Genomic DNA, 25,632 nt, shown 5'->3' with positions numbered 1-25,632 from the left:
AACGATTAAGTATCAGGCAGTCCTTTAAAAATAATATTTATAAAGACATTTAATCCGTGGGGAAATGTTTACGCCACAATACAGAGTGAGAAGAGCAGGACACAAATCCAAGAACTCAGTATGATCTCAACTCCACAAAATAATATCTGTAGGAGAAGAGAAATAAGCCAAACACTAGCAGTAGTTGTGTGTGTGTGAGCACATTGCAGATGATTGTTATTATACTTTTACCTCATACGTTTCTGCATTTCCCACATTTTCAACCAGGAGCATGTATGATTTTTAGAGCTCCCTCCTGTACACACAGTCCAGATCCGAGCATCTTCTCTCTTGACTGTCGGTCTCAACGACAGGAAGTGGCTCCTGTGTCTTATCTTCCCCAGGCCTAGAAACACCCAGAGCTCAGTGGGGCTCAGCGTCTGGGGCCCCGTGTGGCTCCACAACACCAGCAGTTCAGTCTTTCTCCAGAAGACAGAGGGTCACCCTGCCATTGTGCTGGCTTAATAAACTGGTCTGAATTCTAACAGGTCAGGGACAAGTCCCCCCTACGGCTGCATTCCCCCCGGCAGCTCTGCTTGAGGGACCGCAGGACTCTCGAGTCCAGCGTGGCAGGCCCGTTCCAGGGAGCCGTTCTCTTCTACCCACCTTCCAGCGTGGGATGGGGAAGACATGTGGGGCCTTTGACCCAAATCTCAGCTGTGCCTGCAGGATCCCTTGCTGGGGAACCCCCCCCCCAAGAAGGAAACCTGTGTACCTGGTTGACAAAATAATGTACATCTATCTCACCACACACACAGAGCCTGTCTTACCAAGAGAAACTCGGCAGACTCCGCACGTGCCCTGAATCATCTTGATCACACACTGGGTGCCCAGGCAAATGGTGAACTCGAAATTCCAGTTCCCAGGGGGCTGGCCTATCTCAAAACTGACAGTGGGAGGTGCCCACAATGGGCAAATTCATGGAGATGGTAAGTAGAATGGTGGCTACCAGGGGCTGGGAAAAGGGGGAAATGGGGAGTTTTTATTTAATGGGTACAGACTTTCAGTCTGGGATGCTGAGAATGTTCTGTGGGTGGACGGCAGCGATGGTTGTACAACAGTGCAAATGTACTGATACCACTGAACTGTACACTTGAAATAGTAGAAACACTGAATTTTATATTATATATATTTTACCACAAAAACAATAATAAAATACATACAAAATAAAACGACCACCACCATCACCTAATAATGGGAGCTGCCCAAGGCTGGCGTATAGAATTTGTGGTATAATTAACAATCAAGTTAATTTTCTAAAATACTTTTGAGTTAAGATGTAATAAGCGAAATAAATCATTAGGGTAATGGAAGAAAATTGCTGTTTTTTTCTTGTTTGATGAAATCATTTTTAACTTTTTTAAAAGTCATCTAGTCTCCCTCATTGTTCCTTCCAAACCTCAATTGACCCTGAGAAGCTCACAGAAGCTCAGCACTGCCGAGGTCCCAATTTTTATCTCTAATTCTGCCTTTTCCAGGCTCTCACCACCGACACATGGCTCCCCCACCGCTCGGCACCTGTGAAATCTTCAACCCCCCAGGGAAGGGTGGGTCTCAGCTCCCCGGTCACAGTTCCCAGGGCCTCCCACCCATCACCTTATCCAGGGAGAACATTCCAGCCTGTGTTCTGATGGTTCCTGCACGGTGATGCCAGGAGTCTGTGGGTCCCTGAAAGCAGGGAGCGTTCTTCCCTGTGGTGAGCAAATTCCCAAAAAGCTCCTTAAGAACAGGTCCAGAGCAGCACAGCTCTGCTGGACACGACATCAGGCTCAAAGGAGTGCGAACAATGGCTGTGTAATTGGCAAGACATCTGTCCCTCAAGGTCAGGGCTTAGCATATTCTTTATTGACTAAAATCAAATTTAAGGACACTGACTATGAATACTTTCAATTTGTTAGGAGAATCCTATTGTAATGCAATGAAGTGTCCCCCATTTGAAAAAAATAAAGCTGACATATACTACACTTACCATCTCCAAGCAGCACATGTGGATGTGCACTACCTTCACCCTAATTCCTGTCCTCCAGGGCGCCTCTTCTCTGGGCCCTCCTCACAGTCCCTGCCTACACGCGCCTCCCAAAATGGCTGGACCCCTCCCCCAGGGTCCCCACAGCATCCTGTACTTACCTCCACTACAGAAAGCTATTCTGTTTTGAAATTAATTTTTTACTTCCCTACGCCCAGTTCCTAGCACAAAGCCCTCTCTATGTAGTATGTGCTAAAGGAATGAATGAATGTGCAATCTCTGGGAACATAAAAATTATTGACATTTAATGGGCATCTATGAAGTCTTGGGCAACGTGTTAAAAGCTTTATATGTATTAAAGCGTTTCGTCATCGTAACAAACCAAGGCATTGTTAGATGCTATTATTATCCCCTTTTCAAAGAATCAGAGAAGTCTGCAACTTGCCCAAGGCCACACGGCCAGAAGTGGTGAGCCTGTGACTTGAAGCCCCCTTGCCGAGGTCAGAGGCACATCCCCCCACCACACCCACCTTGCTCCCACACAGAGTAGATGGAGTCACAGGTGTGCAGGTACTGCTGACTTGCACACCACCTCAGGGATGCGGTCTCTGGTCTAGTCCTTTGATTCATGATACTCTCTTACCCTGCTTTTATCAAACTCCAAAATGCTGGCATCTGTAGATCAAATGAGAACAGTACCTAATGAGCCAATAAAAGCTCAGCTGAGAGGTGACTTTCAAGTCTTGGTGAGCATGGCAGAGATAAGCCTTGCTGACCAGCAGCCTGACTGCTGCTTCTTCCTGGGCTCATGCTTGCAGGGGTCTAAGGCCAGGTAACCAGGTTCTAGGTCATGGAGTGTGGGCAGGAATGGCATACGCCACTTCTAGGGCTGACCCGTAAGAACCACAGCGATCCCCCATGCTTTTCCTGCTTCTGCCAGAGCATGGCAGCCTTGGAAGCCATGTGTTGAAGACGGCAGAGCCACAGGATAGAAGGAAGCAGGCCCCCTGGATGCTTACTTGGACGAAAGCTCTCTATGACCAGAACACATATGGACTTTCTATGTGTGAGAAATAAACGTGTAGCATGTGGAGTCACTGAGAATAAGGGGTTCATCTGTTGATCAGGAAACATCACCTTAATTAATACAGTGGGTACGTTGGACTTGGCCGGTGTCGGAGGGCCTTCCCTCCCAATAAGAAGGTTGATCGCATGGGTATTAACATCGCTCTCCCTGCCACCACTGCTGCAGTCCAACTTCCAACAACCACCAGTTCTGCCACGTCACATTTTACCTCCCATTAGCACCTCAACATCCTGGAAAAGTCTCTTGGCCCCCAGAAATAAGCCTGCTCAGCCTCTACTTCGGCATTCTCGCATACACAGACTATCTTGAAAAAAGACAGCCGTTCCCTATTTGAAAATGGTATAAGACAGGAGAACAGGACAGATAAGCTAGTTCATTTCCTTGGTTTCGAAAACAGCCCCGGGCGCTCGGCTCCTGAGTCGCTGGAAGCCGGTGTGATGTGGTGGAAAGAACGCTGACTTCTGAGTCACTGAGTACTCCCCTGAGCAAGTCATAAACAACAGAAGGTTCCTGTGAGAATGAAACGGAGGTGCCTCTCACAGCACCGGGCTCACAGATGTGCTCGGTAAGTGACCATTCCCGGAACACTGCGTGGGGACGACTCCCAACACTTCAAGCTCCAGGTAGCCCAAACCAAACCAAGGCAGAAATCGGTGAATTTTCACATACAGGGTGAGGCCAGCTCATTCTCCCCTTACCCAACCTTCTGCTTAGGTGGGACAGCTAAAAGCACATTTTCCAGCAAGTCTCGGCCCAGCACCCCTTAAAGTCACTGCCCAGGGGAACCTTGGGATCTGGATGGCACTACATCTCCTGACTTGCTGAGATTAGGCCTCGGGGACTTGAATCCCAGTACGGTAATTAGTCTGGAGGATGGAGAGGGATGCTGGGGAAGAGGTGTCGAAGTCTTGGCAAAGTGACTTGGAGAGGATTTCTCCCCGACACCTGCTCACTGTGTGCGAGGCACTGCGCCAGGAGACACGGTGACCGCAGAGCCAGCCGTCCTGCCCAGAGCAGCCCACGACCCAGCTAAGTCTGATGGCGTCTGTCTTCCAAAGGGCCCCCTTTTTGGAGAACTGAACCATCTGATTGCATTTTCTCAAACCCCCTCTAAAAGGATTCATCGCCCAACAAAATTTTTTGGTTTTTATCTGATTTATCCATATGAAGTCATTCCCCAAAATGGCACAAATTCAACCACAGTTAGATCTATATGTGCTTTCATTGGAGAAAACAAATAGCACTCTCCCTTCTTCCCTTCACATCCTAGGCTCCCAAAAAAATAGTCTAGCCTTGCAGTGTGCACTTCCTCACCTCCCACTCACCCGTCAATCCACCGCGATCTGGTTTCTACTCACACATGCATGCCACCTCATGCAGCATGCAGACGTCACCACCGGCCCTCTGTTGCTAAATCTGGTCCCCACTTATCAGGTCTTATCTTGCTTGTGCTCTCTCCCCATTTCAGTCTCCTGCAGACCACTCTCTCTCCACCTGCCCCTGAAAGTGAAGGTTCTGATTTTCACTCTCATCTTGCTCTCAAGGACCCAACACTCCCACAGTTCAACCAGCATCTACGTCCTGATGACTCACCAAGCTGCACCTCCAACACGCATCTCCCTGCTGCCTTCTGGGCCCATGTGTCAATGGCATTCTCTCACAGAGACCTCCCATGCAGTCTGTTTACCTTCCGCCCCCACCCGTTCCTTCTCCTGTCCCCCCGACCTCAGTGAATGGCACCATCTGCACCCACACCCTCAAGTCAAATCCTTGGAGTTGATGTTCTCTGCCCCTTTCCCTCATTTTATAGTCACCCTGCCCTGCCTCCTCAATAGCCTCATCCACTGCCACCTCCCCTCCTTTTTTGAAGATTTAGGTCTCCATCTGCTCTCACATGGAATTCTCAAAATCTCTCCAATGCCTTTCCTGCCTTGAGATTCACCTCCTTCCAACCCACCAGCCTAGTTCTCAATCTGCTCCTAGACAGAACTTTATATCAAAAATGTACTCTTGGGCAGATTCCATTTCTGTTTAAAATCCTTCAGCATCTGCCTGACAATCTGCAGGGTGAAGTTCAAACATCTCAGTAGAGCAAAACAAAAACCACCTTCGTGATACAGCCCTTGCCTCCCCCTCCACTCCCTCCCCGACTCCTCATACTGTAGACTCGGGAACCACGTGCAGTTCCCTGGTGAGCTGAGCCCCTTCAGACTCCCCCCCGTGCCTTTGCCTATGCTGGTCCCTCTGTCTGGAAGGCCCATCCAGACTGTTCACTTGGTGAAAACCGGGTTGTCGTTAGAGCTGGAACATCAAAAGTAGCAGAATGTCATGGCTCCCAGTTTGGTCTCTGGAGTCAGGCTGACTGGCTGCAAACCCAACCCACCACTTACTAGGGGTGTGAGTCCGCATGAGTTACCTAACCTCTTTGAACCTCAGTTTCCTCATCCATAGAATGGTGATAATAATGGTCCCAACCTGCTGGGTTACTTGAGGATGAAACATGACGACGCCTGGCAAGGCAGTACTCTTAGCTGCATCGTTCTTCTTTGAAGCCTCACCTTGCCCTCCCCTTGCCCCTTTCCCACATTGTACCCCAGGGGAGGTTTGTATTAATACGATGGTTTTACACACACACTATTGCACTCATCTACTTGCAGGCCTGCCTGCCGCACCCAGCTGTGGGCTCTGAAGCCAGGGGCTGCACATCCAGGGCTTGGCACCTGTGCCTCTGGCAACGGCAGATGCCCGATAACCACTGGTCATTGATTAAATCAAATCAAGAGCATCACACAAAATTCAGGGTATGTAGTGGCCTGGGTTGCGACTGCCCTTTGCAACACCACCACTTTGCTCAGGGCCAGGGCAGCTCTGACCTGAATTACCACATGGCCCTCCTAACAATCTCCACTTCCCACCCCCACTTCCCATCTGGCCGGCTTCACCTTCACCTGTTTATAAAGCTCTCAGGGCTCCCTGCACCCCTTTACAAGTTCAAACTCCCCTGCTGGGCTCATCAGGTCCCCCTATCCCCATCCCCAGGGAGCCCCCTCCTCCTCATTAGGCTCAGTTCCCAAAGACATCCAGGCTGACCCTGTGCTGCCCCAGACAGGCTGGCCTGTTCCGCACTCACATCGGGTCTCTGCCTTACCTCGCCCACCCCTGCTCAGACCTCGCCCACCCTCCGAAGCAAAGTCAGCCCCACAGCACCAACTGGAGACCTTCCACGAGCTGTGCCCATGGGAGCAGCACAGTCTATTCAGGGAATCCGATCCAAACTAACAATTACAATACGGGCTGTGGCAGAGGTGGGCACCACGGTGGGTGGACACAGAGCAGGAGGTGGAGTGACTGAGTGCCTTGAAAGAAGCTTCCAGAGAAGGTGGCACCAGAGCTGGACCTTAAAGGACGAGCTGCAGTGCTCAGGTATAAAAGTTGCCCATCCCTTGCCCATCTGTCTTTACCGCGCATTCTTCTAACTCCCGGGATCTATGCCAAAGCTCGCCAAACCTGGCTCGCCAGCAGATTCACCAGCAAGTGTCCAAAAATTCAGCTTCCTGGGCCCACTCCCAAATGGAATCTCAGTAGCCTCAGGTCCAAGAGGAAAAATATTTTTTAACTCCCCAGGGAGTTCTGTTGTTCAGCCAGGTTTGGGAGCCATTAGCCACATTCTACCCATCCCATTTCCTGAGAATCTGCACGGTGCCCAGGGCCTCGCTAGGCACTGCAGATACATCAGGTGAACAAGATGTGTCTCCCCATCTTCTGAGAAAGGGGAGAGACATACAGTGACAATGCAGGGGCCACAGAGGGCACAGATCATGCCATTGGCACTTCATTTAGCCTTGAACCCATAACATCTTTTGTGCATTAATCTTGTCTGCACAATTAATGTAAAACCTTAAGGAAAAGGCTAATGTTTTTTGTTTCTTTTCTATTTCCCAGAGTATTTGTGTCAGTTCTGGGCTCTCAGTTGGTCCTCAATCAATATTCAAATAATTCAACTTTTTGTATTATGTCCTTTTTTGACTAATTCACCCACTGATGAGCTGTTTACTGAGCTTTATCTTTGTAATGCCAGTGCCAGTGTGGTACCTGCTCCCAGTAGGTAGTGAGTACGTGTTTGTCAAATAAATGAATGTTTACCACTAAAAATCTAGGTCAGGAGGGACGGAACTGCTTGCACTGTACCACCTTTAGAGTTCACTTAAAAGACTTCTAAAGTTTTTGTTTGAATTACAGAACTTCAATTTCAGGATTAATTTCCTGATATTACAGAAGCTTTGCTATTTCTACCGTCATTAATGTTATTAACAATGTGAATAACAGCTTCCTGGAACTCGGCAGTCCCTTGGCCTTGGTACGAATGTGCCAGGGCCAGGGAAGGGGAGATCCTTGTCCATTCCTTCCATTAAGCTGTCCACCCAGCCAGCAGTCCATCTGGCCACACCCCTCACCCCAGTCTCGGCATAAGGGCCTGTAAGGTCCAATGTGTATAAGGGCATTCAGTCTTTATGAGCAGGTGTGTACACCTGTGTGGACAGGTGAGCCCTGCCTGAGTCAGAAATAACTCATGGGCTGTTCAAAGCCCACTGACATGTCAACACACCTGGGGAGCCAGGATATCCTGATTTGAATGTAAAATCCCCGATGCTGCGGAGAGGCAGCATACAAAGCAGGGACACTCATCAGGAGGTTTTTGGGAGACACGTCTGAGCGTGGGACGTTCAGCCAGCTGGAGGTGGGCTGGCCAAGCAGAGGTAGCCAGAAGAATGGACTCTACCCTGCTCTCGCCAGGGCCAGCATTCCCAGCGGTTTATTGTTGCTACTGATGTTTGTTTTAAGCTCTGTAAAAAGGACTTGTAGTCTTGAGCTGATATGGATCGAAGATCATCTGGCCCTCCCTCTAGGCCCCAGCCTAGGAGATATCTTTATCGGGTAAAAACCAGAGGACTCTTTTCTGAAGCGTATGCTGGGTTCTGGAGGCATGCAGGCAGCTCAGTCTGAGGCCTGCTCACTTCCTCTTTCCTGCTGGTCATTCATTCATTCATTCATTCAACAGATACTGATTACTATATGCCAGGCAATGTGCTAAGTGAACCCAGCTTAACAGCTCTTAGGGACAACCTCAAGACAGTGACCAGACCAGACACCAACAGGGTGAGGCAGCTCTGAGAAAGGATTTCTTCCTTCAGCAGGAGGCAGCCCGAGAACAGCTCTCTGCCCACGGAAAATATGCAGCTATCAGGAGGCACTTCAGATATGTGAGCAGACGTGGAAGATAAAGACAGTCCTGGCCCATTCCTCACTGTGCAGAGGAACCAAAGTCTCCTAGGAACTCTTTTCCCCAAAGATCTATAAAAGCAATTAAGCCGGGCGTGGTGGCTCACGCCTGTAATCCTAGCACTCTGGGAGGCTGAGGCAGGTGGATAGCTCGAGGTCAGGAGTTCGAGTCCAGCCTGAGCAAGAGCGAGACCCCATCTCTACTAAAAATAGAATGAAATTATCTGGCCAACTAAAAAAAACATATATATAAAAAATTAGCCGGGCATGGTGGCGCATGCCTGTAGTCCCAGCTACTCAGGAGGCAGAGGCAGAGGCAGTAGCATCACTTAAGCCCAGGAGTCTGAGGTTGCTGTGAGCTAGGCTGATGCCACGGCACTCACTCTAGCCTGGGCAACAGAGCGAGACCCTGTCTCAAAAAAAAAAAAAAAGCAATTAAGGTTCCAGGTAGTAAATGTAGGAATGCCTCTCTGATAAGATAGGGTAGGACCAGTCCCTAAAATACACTCAACTGCTGAGCTGACTCTTGAGGAGATGATTGGCTTGGCAGGTCATATTTCACCTTCCCAGACTGGGCACATGAGCGCTGGGTTTGAGAGTCCCGTGACACTGTCCTGCTTAGTAACGGTTCCCAGGCTGCCAGCTAAGAGCAGTGCAGACCCGGGTAGGAGGGTGGCAGAGTCTCAGGAGAAGGATGCCACCTCTCCAGGTGGCACTCAGAGGCCACGTTCCTGTGAGCTCAGAGATGCTGTGACAAGTGCTCCAGGACTCAGCAAGGGCCTTGACTGTTCGCTGGGCCAAAATGCCCCTCCCCGGCCCCCGCACTCCAACATCCGGCAGCCAGGGGAGAGGAGCACCGAAGGTGACGCCAAGCAGGTGAATTTTCCACAGTGACAGAGAGACCGTCTCCCACAATCCCAATGTAATAAGTTTGTGTTGGCTGAATGAAGATGCTGGACTCTTTCCTTGGTATTTGGGCTCATGTTCTGAAAAACACATTCACTAAAATAAGCAGCAACTGTTCCCAGAAAGGATTTTCTCTCTCCTCATAAAGATTCAAACCCCAGGGGCCACAAGTAGGGACAGTTGATACAAGACCAAGAAACCTTTGACTCCAAATCACTGTCTGGTTTACTGATTTATTGTCCTCCCCACAGAGGACAATTCAGGCTCAAAGCTCAGTTTCCAAAGCTTCGTTCCTGGGGCAGATCTCAGCAAAGAATGTATTAAACGGGAGGAGGACAACAATGCCCAAGAGACAAGAGTTGCTGGAAGGTTCTCTCTCCACCATCACGCTTTCCACTTTAATGATCTGATTTTTTTTTAAATTCTGGCTCACCCTCATGACAAATAACCCACTTCCTGGATACTTCTGCCTTACAAATATCATCCTTCAAAACAGCTATATATTTTTATTGGTCTTTATTTTTAAGCAGCTTTCTCACCTCACACCCCCAGCTTCTGCAGAACTATTATGTGACCCTGTCTGGAATGTGAAACGGTCCCTGAAGAGACAGTCTGCACAGGAACTCTCAAGGGTGTTTGCTATCAGCTTATTTGGCAAGAGGAATCTGAGACATTTTAAATATGAACTGTTGGCGTGGCCCACCGCACCCCATTCCCTGTGCCCCATCAACAGTCACCTCCACTGGTGCATGAGACCCGAGCTGCAGAAAATGGACATAAACTATCTGAAAATAAGCCCCCCACCCAAGTTCCTTTCTCTGCAGAGAAAGTACTTCAGATGCCTGGAGGATTCATATCCGGAGAAGCTCTGCTGGTCTCTGCTGAGGTTTCTTTCAATGAATCTCACATAGCCAGCAAGTGTTTTGCAAGGCCCTTGATGGTCTGGTTCCAAACCTCCCTCTTCCTCCCCCAGTTTATCTCTCAACTGAACGTTCTACTCCTTGCACCCTCAGCTAAGAAGAAAAACATGCACATAATTCCTCCTTCCTTCCAAACACCAAATCAGGACTCTTCACGCCACCACACTGTTTCCTTGGAAAACCTTCTGCCTCCTTCTGTGCCTGGAAATCTCCTGTTCATCCTTCAATACCCAAGTCCCACAGCACCTCCTTGGTGCAGTCTTCCCTGCATGCTGCTCTCTTCTCGGTGCTTCCAGAGCGCTTAGTGTGGCTCTCCATAATAACACTTAGCTGGCTGTGACTATATATTACACATATCTGTCCCACCACCAAGCCAGGCCATGAGCTCCTGGAAGCAAAAGGACCAAGTCTTACCTTGGCATCCCAAGAACCAAGTCCAGGGCCTGGCACTTGAAGTCCCGTAATAAATGCTTGATGCCTCAATCAATGCCTGGCCTATCTCACCCTAGCCCTCCCTCCTCTGTGCTGAGGGGCCATGTGCAATGTGGACCCAGGATGGGCTTTAGAGCCAGACATCTTGTGTTTGAGCCCTGGCCCCTATGGGACATGGGCAAGTTATTTAACCTGTATCTGCCTAGATTTTCTCCTTGATACAACAGATAGCCACGCCCACCTCTCAGAAAGCTGCTGTGGGAACAAACAAGGTAACATATGTAAACCCAGTGCTTGCCCAATGGAAAGAGCACAGGATGCATTTCCTTGAGCTCAGTCGGAAGTGTGGGGCCAAATGGAGTCCTGTAGAGAAAAGTGAGTGGTCTCCATTCTGGCTCACATGCCACCAACACAGCAGTGGGGAAGCCAGCCTCTGACCCCAAGAGCCCGCCTGAGAGCGAGGGACAGGGCAGGCTGCATTCAATCCATGCCTCTTGCCGGAGGCTCTGAGCACAAGGCCTGCTTAGCAACAAAGCCCTGTGATTTCTCTCTGAATGGCAAACCCTCGAGAGGCCACCACTGCCAGGGCTGGGCCATGGTAGCTTTCATTTCCTGTCTCAAATTAATCTTTCACCCCAAGACACACCATAAAACAGAATCACGCTGACTCAACAGCACCAGGTCGCTAAGTACAAGTCAAACAGCCTGTACATGAGAAACCTCAGCCTCTCCATGCTGTTGTACCCTAGTTCTATTAGGCCTTGATAATAATGAGGTGGAAACAGCAGGGGCCCTGCTAACACCTCAGCCATTCAAGTTCAGGGTCAAAGAGAGAAGTGGAAGGCATGACGGCTGCACCCACGTGGGGAGGCAACATGGCACTGGGGAAAGAGACACCTGTTGGCAAGAGACTCACTCCTACCACTAGCTTGCTCTGTGGGCCAGTTTAAGCCACGTCTCTGGGCCTCAGTGTCTTTACTCATACATGGAAGAACTAGAGTAGATGATCTGTAAGTTCTTTCTAGCTTTAACACTTGGCAGCTGTAAATCTTAGAAACAAATCCAACTTCCCTAACTCTTCCCCTTTTTCTGTTGTGCATCCGAGACATCTCTCATCTCTCCCTGAGCAGCCTTCTACCAACACTACTGCCTTTATTGCTCCCGAGTGTATGGTCACCCCTGACCACAAAGCCTGGCCAACCTTGGGGCCATATTCCTAAGAATATGTTTACTACCCTCCAGTCAAACAACTCAATAGGGTCCTGGTACCCTGGGGCATTAGGAACTTGAAGATCCCAACAACGAATCCCACTCCCCTCCCACACCAACCAACTTTCCCTCCTTAGATCTCCGACACTCTCGGAAAGTCAGACTTTTCCCTGTGCAGCTTGGCAGGAGACTAGGGCAGGGACAGGCTGTTCTTATCTGCTCTCTGGCATATCTCAGGGTGGGGCAGCAGAGAGGTGGCAAAGCTACAAAGGCCAGGAAGAAAGTGCTTACAGAAGCAGTCTCCGGCCGCGTGAGGAGAGGTGACCTGGAGGAGAAGACGGTGCTAATCTCGAGGACAAACTGAGGGTGGGCACTGAGGATCACAGAAGTCTAGGAGATGCCTTTAAGATGCCACCAAGCCTCCACTCCTTCCTTACTTCCTTAATAAGAAATCCGAGGGCAGGTGAAGTTCTGTGACTTGCCCAAGGCCACGCAGCCAAGCTGTGGACAGCCCACACTAGCACGTGGGTCTTTTGGTCTCTGCCCACTCTTTTTTCCACTCTACTCTGTTGACCTCAAGAGTCTAATGAGGCCAGCTGGGTTCCCTGGAAACGCTAAGAAACATGACCCGTGTCACTCAGGGAAACAGCAGCCCCAGCAGGTACCTTGATAGCGGCCTCTCCGATCCCGTGCATTCCTTCCCAACTTGCCCTCGTTTTCTCGTTCTTTCTGCAGCCCTTGCTACAAAACCTTTGGAAGTTGAGAGGTCAGTGAGAAGGGAGAGGTGGGCCTCCCCATCTCTACTGAATCCTAAATATCTAAGACAACCCACAACTGTCCCTCTTCCTCAGCCTAGAGAAAGTTGGTGGGGGAAGGGGAGAAGGAGGAAAAACACCAAATTAACCAACTGGAAGGCTGACCTGTTTAGGCCAGGGTGTTATTCGTGGGCAATTAGATGGGTCATCTGAAGGTTTGTGACAACAAACAATAGGCTCTGCCTCTGCCAGTGACCTTTCAAACATCAGTGTTTGACGGAGCATCTCAGCATTGGGAGCCGGAACTCGGAGTCAAAGATTCAAGGAATTAATTATTCAGTGTGCGTGACCCAGTTCCCAGAGGTGAGGCTGGGTGAGAAGAGAAAGCACCAGCTCCTTATCACGGCAAGAAACTCAAACACTTCACAGGGTAGTGTTCTCTTTGCTGCCAAAGAGGATCCATTTATGGCGTAGAGTGGCCAAAATACAAAAGCCAAAGGAAAAAAAGGTCAAATTTCACTCATTCAACAAATGTTTACTAAGCTCCTCTAAGTCCCAGGCCCTCCAGGGATTTGCATATGGTTGGAGTTCAGCAGAGGAGAGAGATCATGGAATTTATAAACAGGAGGGCTGGGCTGGGTCCCAGCTCAGCCCTTACAGAGCTACACTACCCCGGGCAGGTTAAAGCATGTTGAAGGCAAATTTCTCATCTGTAAAATGGGAGTCAGTCCACCTGCCTGATTATGAAGATGAACTGATCTTTATAAAATGTAAAGTGCAATGTAAATATGAGGTGTAAACAATAATGATATAACACGACACACTTTCCCTGCCCTAGAAAAGTGTATAATCTGGTAATGTTTTAGAAAATAGTCCAAGGTACCTATTTGGCAAGCATCGCATTCTCTGTAATTTAGGCAAATTGTATGCTTCAACCTGCCGATGGAGATGGAGGCGGCGGTCAGCCCCAGTCTCCCAGTCCAAGAAGTTGCAAGGAGGGGTGGAGGAAACATGGAAGGAGTCGCCAGGCCCCGCCTGGCCCTGGGTCAAGCCTCGTCTGGATGCAGGAGTCAGGAGTGACCCAAGCGTGCAAGGGGGAAACCAACAGAGGGACATGCATGTCGTCAATCAGAAACAAAACAGAACAAAAATTCATTTGAGTGCAACAGGAACAAGCCCGCCAGAATGGCACACACATCCCTCCCCACACACATTTCAGACAATTTTGGAATTCACAGTTCATTGCCTGACCCTCCTCTGTGGACGCGCTCTGCATTCAGAGTTTCTCTGGAGCGGGAAAGATGCTTGGGCTGCAGCAGACTAACCGGTCAGGGCCTCTCTGCCCTGGTCCTTCCCAGACACTAAGAATCAGAACTCTGGGAGCAGCTGTCCCCTAGGTGCAATCAACCCCTTCTCATCTCGCTGTCCCAACTCTCAGCACGGACTCCTCATCCCCACGTGGGGCCTGCCTCCAAATGCTCAGACGTGCCTGCCGGCTGCCTTCCGGTGGGGCCGCCACATACACCAGCTTCTTGGATTGGGCCCTGATGCCCACCTCCCCGTACCCTCCCTCACTCCTTCCCGCAACTAAACCCGGCTCCTTCGAGGCCCTGCCCAGGCTCACACGTCCAGGGACGTCCCTGGAGAGCAGGGCTAGTTTCACTCACCCCTCTGTTCCCTCTAACTCATGACTTTCTGGAAGCTCTTCACCCTCCTGTCAATGTAGGTCTATGGTCCTAAAATGTCCTCTGATTGCTGTATACAGAAGGGAGGAGGGAGGAGGGAGGAGGAGTGGAAAGAATGCTACCCTGGAAGCCCAGGGCCTGTGTTTCAATTCTCCATTTGACAGAAGTTAGTTTGTAACCTTGAGAACGTATCTTCAGGCCAGGCCTCTGTTTCCCTGTTTGGTAATGAGGGGTTTGCTCTAAATAACCTCTCTAATTATAAAGTTTGGCATCACGGAAACCAGACGAGCCTGGGACGCAGCAGGCACGCGTCCTGGTCCTTATTAGCCTACAACCTGGGACAGGTTATCTGACTGCTCACTCCCAGTCTCCAAGCCTGGAAAATAAATGCGGATAAGGTGACTGCCCCTCCCGGGTGCGAGGCTCCCACGAGACACTGTCTGTGACGGAGCTTCACGGGCTGTAAAGCCCTGATCAAACCTCAGGGTTCACCAAGGGTGGGGGCGGCTCCTTGCCCTCAAGGCTCCCCCAGCAGGCAGGTGAGCCGGGCAGGTGGACAAAGCCCTACTCAGCTGGTGGTGGATCTGAGGTTTGAACAAAGCGCTACGCGAGCGCAAGGAAGAGGCACCAGCCCGGAGGGAACGGCTTGCCCCGGACATGGTGAGCTATGCCAGGACTGTGCGCCTGGAGCCTGGGCAGAGGGGAGGGGCAGCACACAAGGCTGGACAGTGAGGCTGAGGTCCCACTGGAGGGGGCCTTGCAGGCCAATGGGAGAGCGAGGGTCAGATGTGCCTTTGAGGCGGTCTCTGGCAGCTCTGCAGAGGACAGAGCAGAGAGGGCCAAGAGTGGAGCCAGGAGAGGGGCAGGGAGGCACTTATAATGCAATAGTCCACGAAGGGGACTGTGGAAAGCAAGGCCCCTGCTGAGTCCTGCCTGCATCAAGCCTTCCAGACCCTGAGGCTCCATGAACCTCTGAATCTACAGAAAGGTGTGAACAGGTTTGTTCTCCTCAGCATGGGACCCACGCAGATGAAGATGCTGCAGTCACATTTTCCAATCCTGGACAGATGGTCCAGGATGCTCTGAAGTCACTCCCTACAGAAGCCGCCTGGCCAGATCCTTGCCTTGGCAGAGATCCGGGTGGCTAAGAGGCTGGAATGTTCTCAGGGCTGGGATTGGGATCCCAGGGCTGAGCTGTTGGCCCTGCTTAGGGGAAAGGGGGAAGAGACTGACCCACCCAAACACCACTGAGTCAGACAGGCCTTGCCCCTCCAAAACAAACTGCAGTCTCGATCCCTGCCTCCCAGCCTCCTCCTACCGCAGGGGAAGGCTGTGCAACCTTGGAGGTCTTCAGAAGACAGAGGTTTAGGAGGAAAATAAAGGTTTCACCAGCATTGTTACTTCAAATGGGGTCACATGCATTTGAGATTAAAGACAGAGTCCAAGTGCTCCCACACTTTTCTAAGCCTAGGACCAGCCCCCCAAGAGCTACTCAGTGGCACAAAGGATCCACCACTGTGACTTACTCACTGGGTTCTCAGGCTTCACAATGGCTAAGGTCTTCCTCCAGAATGAGCCACTCACAGGTTGCCATGTTCCTGTAAAAACAAGAGCCCAACAATTAATGTCAGTTACATGATCTTATGTCTCAGCCTCCTACCTCCTCCCCACCAAGGGGGAACACACACTGTGCACTTTGCCCTGTGTGACACGTCACCCAGCAAGAGGAAATGGACAGAGACTCTCTCTCTGTGCACCAATAAGTTGTGCCCATGAAGAAAAACATAGTGAGACTGCTAAACAAATTCTATTATCAGCCACAGACTGGGCACCCTAAGGGCTTATCATATCTCTACACAAAGACTGCTGAGAGAGTAAGACGGATATGAAAGAGAATGTTCTATGAGCTGCTTTAGTAAAAACAGTGTCAGAATTTCTAAGCTTAAGACACAACAGAAGTAAATCAAGCTGATGTAAAACTTGATAACAAGTCACCCATGCGAAATTGGTCACATTTCCTAAGGTAGAAAGGTCCAAAATGCTTAAAAAAAAAAAAAAAACCAGAAAATTATGCAAGTGAGCCATCTGATCGTGGCTGAGTTTCCTAAACAAATTATTTTAGCTTCCAGTGACTACCCACGTTATTTGGTTACATTCTATTGCTTCTGTAGAAAATGCCTCTACACCTGTTTGGAAAATGGAGCCCAGAGTTGCAAAATATTTCTAATGATTTCCTTTCACATTAACAAAAAACTCAACTGTCTAAGAGGTAGCCTCGAGAGGACAGAAACTAATACAGATGTGAAATTTGAGATCTATAAAAGGCAATGTCCACACTCCAGGGAACTGCAAACACTTGGCTCAGCCGAGTGGCAGGCCTGTTCACCCACATAAACACACTCACACACGTACTCTCTCTGGCACAAAGGGCCATGTTTCAAGTGCTGAGAGATGGGATTCACTGTGTAGAATTCACGGGCTGTCAATGGCAGAGAACCTACTATTTGCTGAGCACTGGTCATGCATGGAATCAGCCCTGCTAGAGACTAGACACACTTGATCTCAGTGGGTCCTCACAGACAGGAAACAGAGGCTTGGAGAGCAGGTGGCACTTGCCAAGGCCCCACAGCAAGGCAGGAAGTGAGCCCAGGCCTGGCTGACCCGGTGCCCATGAGCCGTGCCACCAAGCTCAGGTGAGAGGTATCCTGGATGCCAACACCTGGCATAGCCATGGTGGGCCCACACACCTGGTGAGCCTGGCAAACTCCAAGGGCAGCCACCTGGGCAGAAGCTGCAACCATCATCATCATTATAAAGCCCACACCCCTCGGGGCCTGTGCCAGCCGACAAACAGGCTGGCCCACCCTGGCCACATTCTATCAGCCTGAGCTGTAGGCTCTGCGCTGCTGCCTCAAGCCCGAAGCCAGAGAGACTGGATGCCTCGACTTCGCTGCCCCCTGCTTCTCAAGGGAAGGTTCCAGGAGCAGTGGGGGGGAACTGGACATCCTGGCACAGAATTCTACTGTCTGCCCAGTCAGGGTTTGAGAAACCAGGGACTTCCTCGTGTTCCCCAGATCTCAGGGACAAAAGTCCTTGCCCCTCCCCGCCCCAACCCTGGGACATTACTGAGACCAACAGCAGGGAAACAGGGCTCTTTGCAGTTCTGCTTGGGTTGTCTTTGTAGTGGGATGGAGGAGGACATGACTGGACCAGGCCACAGGGGTTGACAACTGGTCAGATTCCCCAGAGGCCTGGGCACACTGCGATCCAGCCACTCAAAGGACCAGCTCGTACCCTCTGTCTGACCAGCAACCAAACATGCTTGCAGCTCCCTGCAATACCACCAAACCAGAAGGCCCTAGAGCCCAGACCCTCCCTTCCCTTGAGGGGCCTCAGTTTCCCCATCTGTAAAATGAGGAGCTTGACGTTATTGGTGATTTCTTTACCAGGGACCCCGTCCAGCTGTCCACCTCCATAAACCCTGACTTTTAGGAACACACACAAAACTAGTTAGATGTTAAAAGGACAGGGAGGGACTAACCCGTGCACAGGCATTGCATTGGGTAGTTAGCATGTGCTACCTCAGCTAATCCTCCTAACAACCCTCTGAGGCAGGTACGGTATCAAGTTACAGAGGGGGAAACTGAGGCATGGCACAGCCAAGTGCCTCTCCCAGAGTCTCAGTTAGCAGTGACCACAGCAGCCCTGGGACTCACGGTGGAGCTGGCCTGAGCCCACACCCACGCTCATTCCCTGACCCAATGCTTCCCTTTGTAATCGATTGGAATGAAGAAACGCTGTCTCTCCTCTGATGTGCCATCGCACCAGTCCCAGGCAAAGAAGCATGAGGTCTCTGGTCCCCTGCAGGCCTGGTTTGGGTGGTGCAGGAAAGGTTTCCTGCAAGCTTGAGTGGCCTCATGGATCCCAAGGGACACGAGAGGCCTGAGGGAGAGGAGCTTGGGGGGACCTTCCCCTCTGATGTTCTCCAGGCCTGAGCTCTTCTCTAAGGGACCCTAAGCACTTGGAGAGGGCGTGGCATCCTCTAGGCCCTTAATAAGTATTTGGTGTAAGTTATGTGAGATACATAGAGACCAGCTCAAACCACGAAGTCAGTCCCCAGTGGCACGCACCAAGCAGAGGTCTCCACACCCCAGATTCCGATGCTGAGCCAGGTCTTCTCTTTACCCCAACTACCAGGGGAGCTTCTGGCGGAGCAAGAAATGTCTAAACACAAAGGCTACCCAGGGAGGTCGTTAAGAGCTCAGGCCCTAAATCAGGCAGACCAAGGTTGCTGTCTCAGCTCTGTCGCTTTAAATTAGTTGAGTGGCTCTAGGCAAATTACATAATCTCTGTGGGGATAATGTTGGTACCCACTTCATAGGGCTGCTCTGAAGATTACACGAGACAATGCTGTAAAGGACTTAGCCTACTGCGTGCTCAGAGCAAGTGCTCAGAGGTGACATCTGTTGCTATGGTCTGCATCAGAGTGGGTGGCTAAGCAGACTTTTGGGGCCCTCTGCTTGGATTCAATCCCAGCCCTCCTCCTAGCTAGCAAATTGCTTAACCTCTCTGTGCCTCAGTTTCCTGGCATGGAAACTGAGGTTGATTGTGAAGATTAAATGAGTTACACAAGTAAAGAGCTTAGAAGAACATCTGGCACAAGGTAAGCACTTGATAAAAGTGAGTTAGTATTATTCTTAATTATTAATATTACTAGCATCCTTCTGCCTTTCTTCTGATAACAGCTTCCATCACCCACTCTCCAGGCAAACAAGCGGGCCCAGGACTTAAGGCAGGTTCATGAGAGTATCTCTTCCCCATGGCCACGTTCACTAGTACAAAGGGTGTGCACGTGCTCTGAGCTAGGCCAAGTTCCAGTCCGAAAAATCTGGAGAAGACCTGGTCCTCCTGGGTCGGCTGGGAGCTGCCTGCAGCCACGGACCCCTGAACGGGGGACTCTGGTCTGGGGATGCTGGAGGTCACCTGTTCTCTTCCTGGGGCTGGATTCTTCGGCACCTCTGTTGAGTCTTTGAACCTCCCCTGAAACCTTCCAGTGTATTCCCTTTTTGCTCAAACTCATTCAAATTTGGTTCCTGTCCCTTGAAACCAAAAGAGCCCCAACTAACAACAGTGCTAAACAAATGGCTGCTTTATCGTCACCAAATCCCACCCAGAAAGCAAGGCCAGCGGCACACCCTCGGTGGGACCCGGGCAGCCAGGGCGAAGCAAACGTGCAGCAAGGTGTCCGCACAAACTGAAGCGAAGGGAGGCTGCTGCAAGCCCCTGGACTAACACCCCTCCTGGGAGGGGGAGATCCTGAGACCGAAAGAGTGAGCGGTCCAGGCCTGCAGTCCCAGCTAACAAGCCAGCCTCAGACCCGGCCCCTCGCCACTGCATTAAGAAGGGGGAAGAAGAGAAAGAAGGAAGCTGGAGCTAATTTTCATTGACTTCTAAGTGGTGCTGGAAAAAAAACCCAGATGGCTATTTAAAACAACTCTTTTTAAAGGAGGAAGTAAGGGAGAAAAGGGGCAGGGAGGATAAGGAAGGAGAAATTGCCTTATTTGAGCACTTACATGGGCCATGCACTGTGGGCCACAGTCTGTCATTTGTGTGATCTTATCTAACCTCCAGCACAGCCCTGGGAACTGGCTGATCATCCAACCCATTTTCCAGGTGAAGAAACTAAGGCTCACAGAGGGATTAACAACTAACTCACTGAGGTCGTACCACTCTTGCCTCGTGCCTGTAATGCCAGATGTGCTGCCTCCCCAGTACACGCTGATTCCGGAGCCTGGGGTCTCCTCCTCGCACAGGCCACCTCTGCTGCCACTCACACCTCTGCCCAGACCCGCTGGAAGTGATGGAGTGCCCCCCCATCCACAGCCACTCAGAGAGAGAGGCAGCATCTCCATACCCCAAGGACATCCTTGCACAAGTTTCCTTCTCTGAAACTCAGGTTTTTTTAAGATCTCAAAGAGCTCCGGTGTGATTTTAATGAGATGGCATTTATCAGTGGGTTTTAACCAGGATGCACCTGTCATAATCCCATGGGGAGTTTTTTGGGTTCTTGGTTTTGTTTTGTTTTTGTTTACGTCTCAGTCACCTCTCCCAAGAGACTGTGACTTCGCAGATACGACTACAGTGCCTGACATGTGGCCCTGTGCTAAACAATACTATCTTTGCTTTGTCTCCTTTTCTCACCACCTTCTGGGCTGGCACCCAAAGATGATCTATTCCTGTACCCCCATCTCTTCTAATGGCACCCCTTTAATTCCCTCCAGGAGGGAAGCTCCACCTGCACATGTGTTTCTAAAGGATTTTAGAGAAAGAGAAAAAAACCCTCCCTGGCCTGGTGGGAAAAACTAAGACCCAAAACGTGCTGACCCCCCACCTCTCGTGCAGCACGCGCCACAGATGGGCACACACAGCCACCTTCTCTGCAGGCCACAGGGAGCCCAACACCAGGGTCTGCACAGGCATAAGCTAAATACCAGCCAAGTAAGGACTCTGTAGACACAGGCATCAGATGGCATAAAAAGAGACACAGGAAGAGACGGAAGTCTCTTCCAACATTTGCAAGAGAATTAAACCGGAATCCGTGATCTGCAATGATATGAAAATCCTCCTGACCACAATAATGTTAGGGAGAACAGCCTTCGGCAGGGCCCGGGCCGTACCTGGGGGAGTGGGAGGTGGGTAAGCACTCCGAGGGGGGCCTCGCCCGCCCACCCTCCCGGGACACGCGCCTCACACGGCCACACGCTGCCCAGCACCCACCTGGCGGCTGACGGCGACTCTTTGTGTTCCAGCAGCAAGCTTCAGGCAGCACCTGCCCCACCACGAGGGATTATCCAGGCAGGTATTTCCCTTACTGTCCTTGTTTTCATAGATTTATTCTGTGTTATGTGAAAAATAAAAAGGAACTGGCTGATCTTCCCTCAGGGCATGATTTGGTTTCACTCCCGGGGCGACGTGGTGCCACACAGCACATCCCTGCCTGGTGTTGCAGGGGCGTGCAGGACACTGGTGGGAACCCGTGCGCAAACCGGACCAGCTGGGCATCTGCAAGGGTGTGGAATGTTCCAGGGGTCCCATTTCCTGCATCCCCTGCCCCAGTCTGCTTTCCCTTAAGCCAAACCAGGTATTCAATAAGAATTTGCTGAGCGCCTGGCTGGGACTGTGAGGAACACTACAAAGCGTGGGAAGCAGCGCCGGGGCTCAGGAAGCAGAGGCACTAGAGGGAGGGGTGCTGCCCCCAGGTCAGCCAGCGCCTGGGCTCGGACCCCAGCCTCGCTGCCTGCCCCGTCCTGAGACCTTGCACAAGTCCTTTCTGCTACGAGGTTCGTTGTTCCCCTTTGTGAGACGTCGTCTACCTTATAAAGTTAGGGTGAGGATTAAATAAGAGAATATAAATCAAAGGATAACAAAATCTGCCATATGGTAGCCATTTACTATGAGCCTGGACCTATGTGCAAAGTGCTTGGTGTGGGTGTTTCCATCCAATTCTTGCAACTTCCCTGTGAGGCAGGCACCACATCCCCAATCTCGATGAGAAAACCGAGTAGAGAAATTAAAGCACCTGCCCAAAGTCCCACAGCTCATAAAAGGCAGAGCTGGAACACAGCCCCAGCCACTGCGCTGCTGCCTGGACATGGCAGGTGCTCAAAACACATCACCTCTCTTCCACCTGCGGGGACAGTGTGGGTACTTCCTCCATAACCTTTTGTTGAGCTGAGCTAAATTTACAGAAGATTCTTCTGCTTAAGGAACAACTCTATGGAGTTTGATAAGTCTGGGTTAAAGGCTGTCCTGGAGCCTGGTTTAGTTGCACCTTAGGTGGAGGGATCACTTGTCTGTTTGCCTCCCAGGGAGGAAGTGTTTCCCTGCCCACCCAGTAGTCTCTGCTTCACCCCCCAGCAGCTCCTCTGCCTCCTGCACCCAGCACCTGGGCCCTGCATCCAGCACCTGCCGCTCCTCCTGAGTGAAGCTGTGGATTCCATCCTGCCGCCTCCGCCTCCAATTGCAGGTCCCTCTGGGCACGTTCGCGTGCAGGTACTGCTGTAAATGCTTAAAGCTCCAAGGCCACCCCCGTGTCCCCACTCCCCACCACCACTTCCCGAATGCTGAGTCCCAGCCCAGACCTTGGACACACAGAGAAGGGGAAATGGGAGTGGAGATGACTTGAGCAACTCTGATCATCAGCTCGGCTCAAACGCATCACCATGTGCTCAGTTTGGAAGCTTTAGGACCTGGGAACCGGGGGTAAAAGCAGAACTGTACGAAGGTGTGTTAGTCACATGGCCTCCTCCCAATCCTGTTTAGGAAAAGGGCTAAAGGGGAAAGGATGAGATGGCTTTGGGCACAATGGTCAATGTGAACCTCCAGAGCGAGGCTTCCTGGGATGGGCAAGGGGGTGCCTGTTTCTCTACCTTCAATTTTTGCGATGTCTTTGAGCAAATTACTGAACTCTGCAGAGCCGCGGTCTCCTTACCTGTTCAATGAGCACAGTTACCAGTAATCACACAGGATGACTGTGAGGACCCAGTGAAATATGAATGGGCATGGGCTTGGCAAACTGGTAAGTACGCTTGGAAATACCAGACGTTTTCCATAATCCTGGGAGGCAGGTCATCAGGTCAGAATAAGTGGCTTGAAGAAAAGAGGAAAACTAGGAATCCACTTCTTTTGGCAAACCTCTTTCAACACCCCGTAGTACAAGGCACAAGTCTCCAGGGATTAAAAAAAACCAAACCCCCCTTTGATTGATATCATTCATTATCTAGAAAAGGGCAGAGATACACCAACATCTACATCACAAGACAAAACAGAGTGTGTTACAGGAACGATCCCACAGAGAGGACAGGACATCCTGTTCTGGCCTCAGAGACTGGGAAGGCCTTTATAATATTATTATAATACAATGATTAGCATAATAGCAACTCTTTCCGAGTGCTTGCTGTGGGCCAGGTACTGTTCTAAGTGTTGGTATGTCTTCTCTCATTTAAGTCCTAAAACCACCACATCAAGTGGGTTCACAGATGACAAAACGGAGGCACAAAGAAATCAACTCCTCTCTTGTCCTTACGTAGCTGGTAAGTGGGGGAGCCAGGATTTGAACCCATCAGTCTCTGTCCCTCCAGCACACAGAGGGTCAGGGCAATCAAGACAGGTCTCAGATAAACTCTCTGTGTGGCTGAAAGGCTCTGATAAGGTCTGCAGGGCTGAGTCACTGAGGAAAGGCACTGACTCACCCACAGCCTCTCCCACCCAAGCCTCCCATGCACACAGACCGCCCCTGGTCTGTCCTGGAAGGTGGCCCCGCCTCTACACTCCCTGTGCCCCTATGTGGGAACCAAACACCAAAAGACACTGATTTAAGAACCTATATGTCAATGTCTACATCGACAACAGGCCACTCCAGGATCAAGCCCAGCTCTGCCACTCACTGGCTGTGTGACCTAGGCAAGGCTCAGCCTCTCTGAGCCTCCACGCCCTCGTCTGTTAAGACGTGGTTAACACCAATGTGCAACTTGGGCGGTTATTGCAAAGATCAAATGAGATGATGTGTTTAGTGCGGAACCTGGCGCACCACAGTCTCAATAAACAACGGCTGGATTAGAAGACTTTGCAGAGGATTTCCATTGCAAAATCATTTTCTTCACAGTAATAGCTGGTGGTAGCAGTACTTTTAACTAGTATTAATCTAGCACTCATCTGCCACTAAGCTAAATTCATTACATGAATTACCTCATTTAATCCTTAAAAGCATTGTTATTTTTTTCATTTGGCTTTGCTTTAGGACAACATGTTCATTTTGCTCACACATACATATGTAAGGAGAGGGACAGATGGTCAAGACACTTACTGCATGGCAGGTACTGTTCTAAGTATCCTACATTCGGTAATCCACCTCATCCTCTCAAAAACATGCCTATAAGGTAAGTACTAGTTTATCCCCATTTAACAGATGGGGATTTTGCAGCATAGAGAGGGAAGTGTCACATGAGTAGACTTTTTTAGGTCCTGGGATCTCAGCCTCCCACCCAGCCTCCCTGTCTCAGCTCATCCTCCACAAAGCCACTGGGGAGATCTTCCCATACATGGTACTCCACTGCTCAAGAACACTCAAAGGCTCCCTGCTACCCAGCCAAGAACCCCAATAGGTAGAAGAGGATCAACTGAGACTGAAGATCCCTGCAGATCTGGCCTTGCCTCCTTTCCTACAGCCCTAGACATTTCCCTTGCTGGTTTAGAAGTCCCAGTGACAGGCTGAGTCAGTGAGGCCTTCCCTGGCCACCTATTTAAGATCACAGCCCTCCCCTGACTGCTCCCCTGCCCCCAACCCAGCACACCCCATCTCCTTCCCTGCTTTGGTTTTCTCCACCCTACCTCTCATCGCCTGGCCTCCCACACATCTAATTTACTTGTTTATTGTCTCTGTGTGTCCCCTCCTAGAATGTAAACTGCATGTGGCAAGGGATGCTGTCCTGTTTTGGCTTCTCGCCTGCTGCAACCCAGCACCTAGAACAGTGCCTGGCACAGAGTAAGAGCTCGTAAACAACTGCTGAATGAATGGACGAGCAGACGTTTACAATGCCTAAGAAGAAAACAACCCAATGGAGCAATGGTGAGAAAGTGCCTAGCATGCCCCCAGCCTCCCTCCTGTTCTTGAAATCCTTTCTGGAACACAGGCTGGAGATGCTAGACTGGAATGTCTGGGAGTCTCTCTCTGAAGACTATTTCCCTCTGTCCTAAACCCACCTGCCAACCGCATCTCCCTCTGCCCACCTTCACGCCGGGCCCTTTCTCGTTTCTCCCGGCCTCGGCACCCACGGGAGACGGCCTCTCCTTCCGCCCTCTTTTCCATCTGCACTTCACCTACCCTTCGGGATCCAGACCACATGCTGCTGTTGCTGCCTCCCCCCAGGCCCTCTCCAGCCCCTAGAAAACACTCCCACACCCACTGCCTTCTCCTCAGTCATATGGACATTAGTCATGAACTACCCTGTGACTTGCCTTCTGTGACCGGGTGAACTGTTACCAAAATCTCCTGCTACTTAACTTTTTCACACCATATGTCTTGCTTCCCCAAACCCCCTGTAAATGCTGAGGGAGGAGAGGCTTTGGGACATCCATCCTGCCATCCCCACAGCATAGGGCCCAGGGTACAGAGTATGTGCTCAATAACTGCTTCTCAGCTTCCCAAGGTAAAGTCACCTCCCCAATCAGGTCACTTCCTCAATTACAGGGACCCGGACTGGCCTCTCCCATGCTGCATTTTTTTTCTTCAGAGCCAGCTCTGACCTTGGCTATCTGCAAATCTAGCCATGGGCCTGTGTTTGTAAGGGGTGTT

The 25,632-nt window shown here is 50.7% G+C and overlaps 1 protein-coding gene across 8 annotated transcripts in view; it reads right to left on the bottom strand.

Moving 5' to 3' along the window:
- The window catches only part of MICAL2 (microtubule associated monooxygenase, calponin and LIM domain containing 2), a 217,109-nt gene that overhangs the window by 176,479 nt on the left and 14,998 nt on the right, over positions 1-25,632 (bottom strand). For 4 of the 8 annotated variants that reach the window (XM_045557534.1, XM_045557547.1, XM_045557543.1 and 1 more), the window contains exon 2: positions 15,810-15,877. The exons of 2 other annotated variants lie outside the window; for them this stretch is intronic. The gene's annotated coding sequence lies outside the window, so the exon portion shown is untranslated. Of the gene's footprint in view, positions 1-15,805; positions 15,878-25,632 lie in introns of all 8 variants that reach the window. 2 more of the 8 variants (XM_045557535.1, XM_045557546.1) reach the window with 1 other exon arrangement.

Source organism: Lemur catta, chromosome 7, assembly GCF_020740605.2.
Source record: "Lemur catta isolate mLemCat1 chromosome 7, mLemCat1.pri, whole genome shotgun sequence".
Lineage (NCBI taxonomy): Eukaryota > Metazoa > Chordata > Mammalia > Primates > Lemuridae > Lemur > Lemur catta.
The sequence above is the reverse complement of the archived record's forward strand: the minus strand, read 5'-3'. Positions and strand labels throughout refer to the sequence as shown.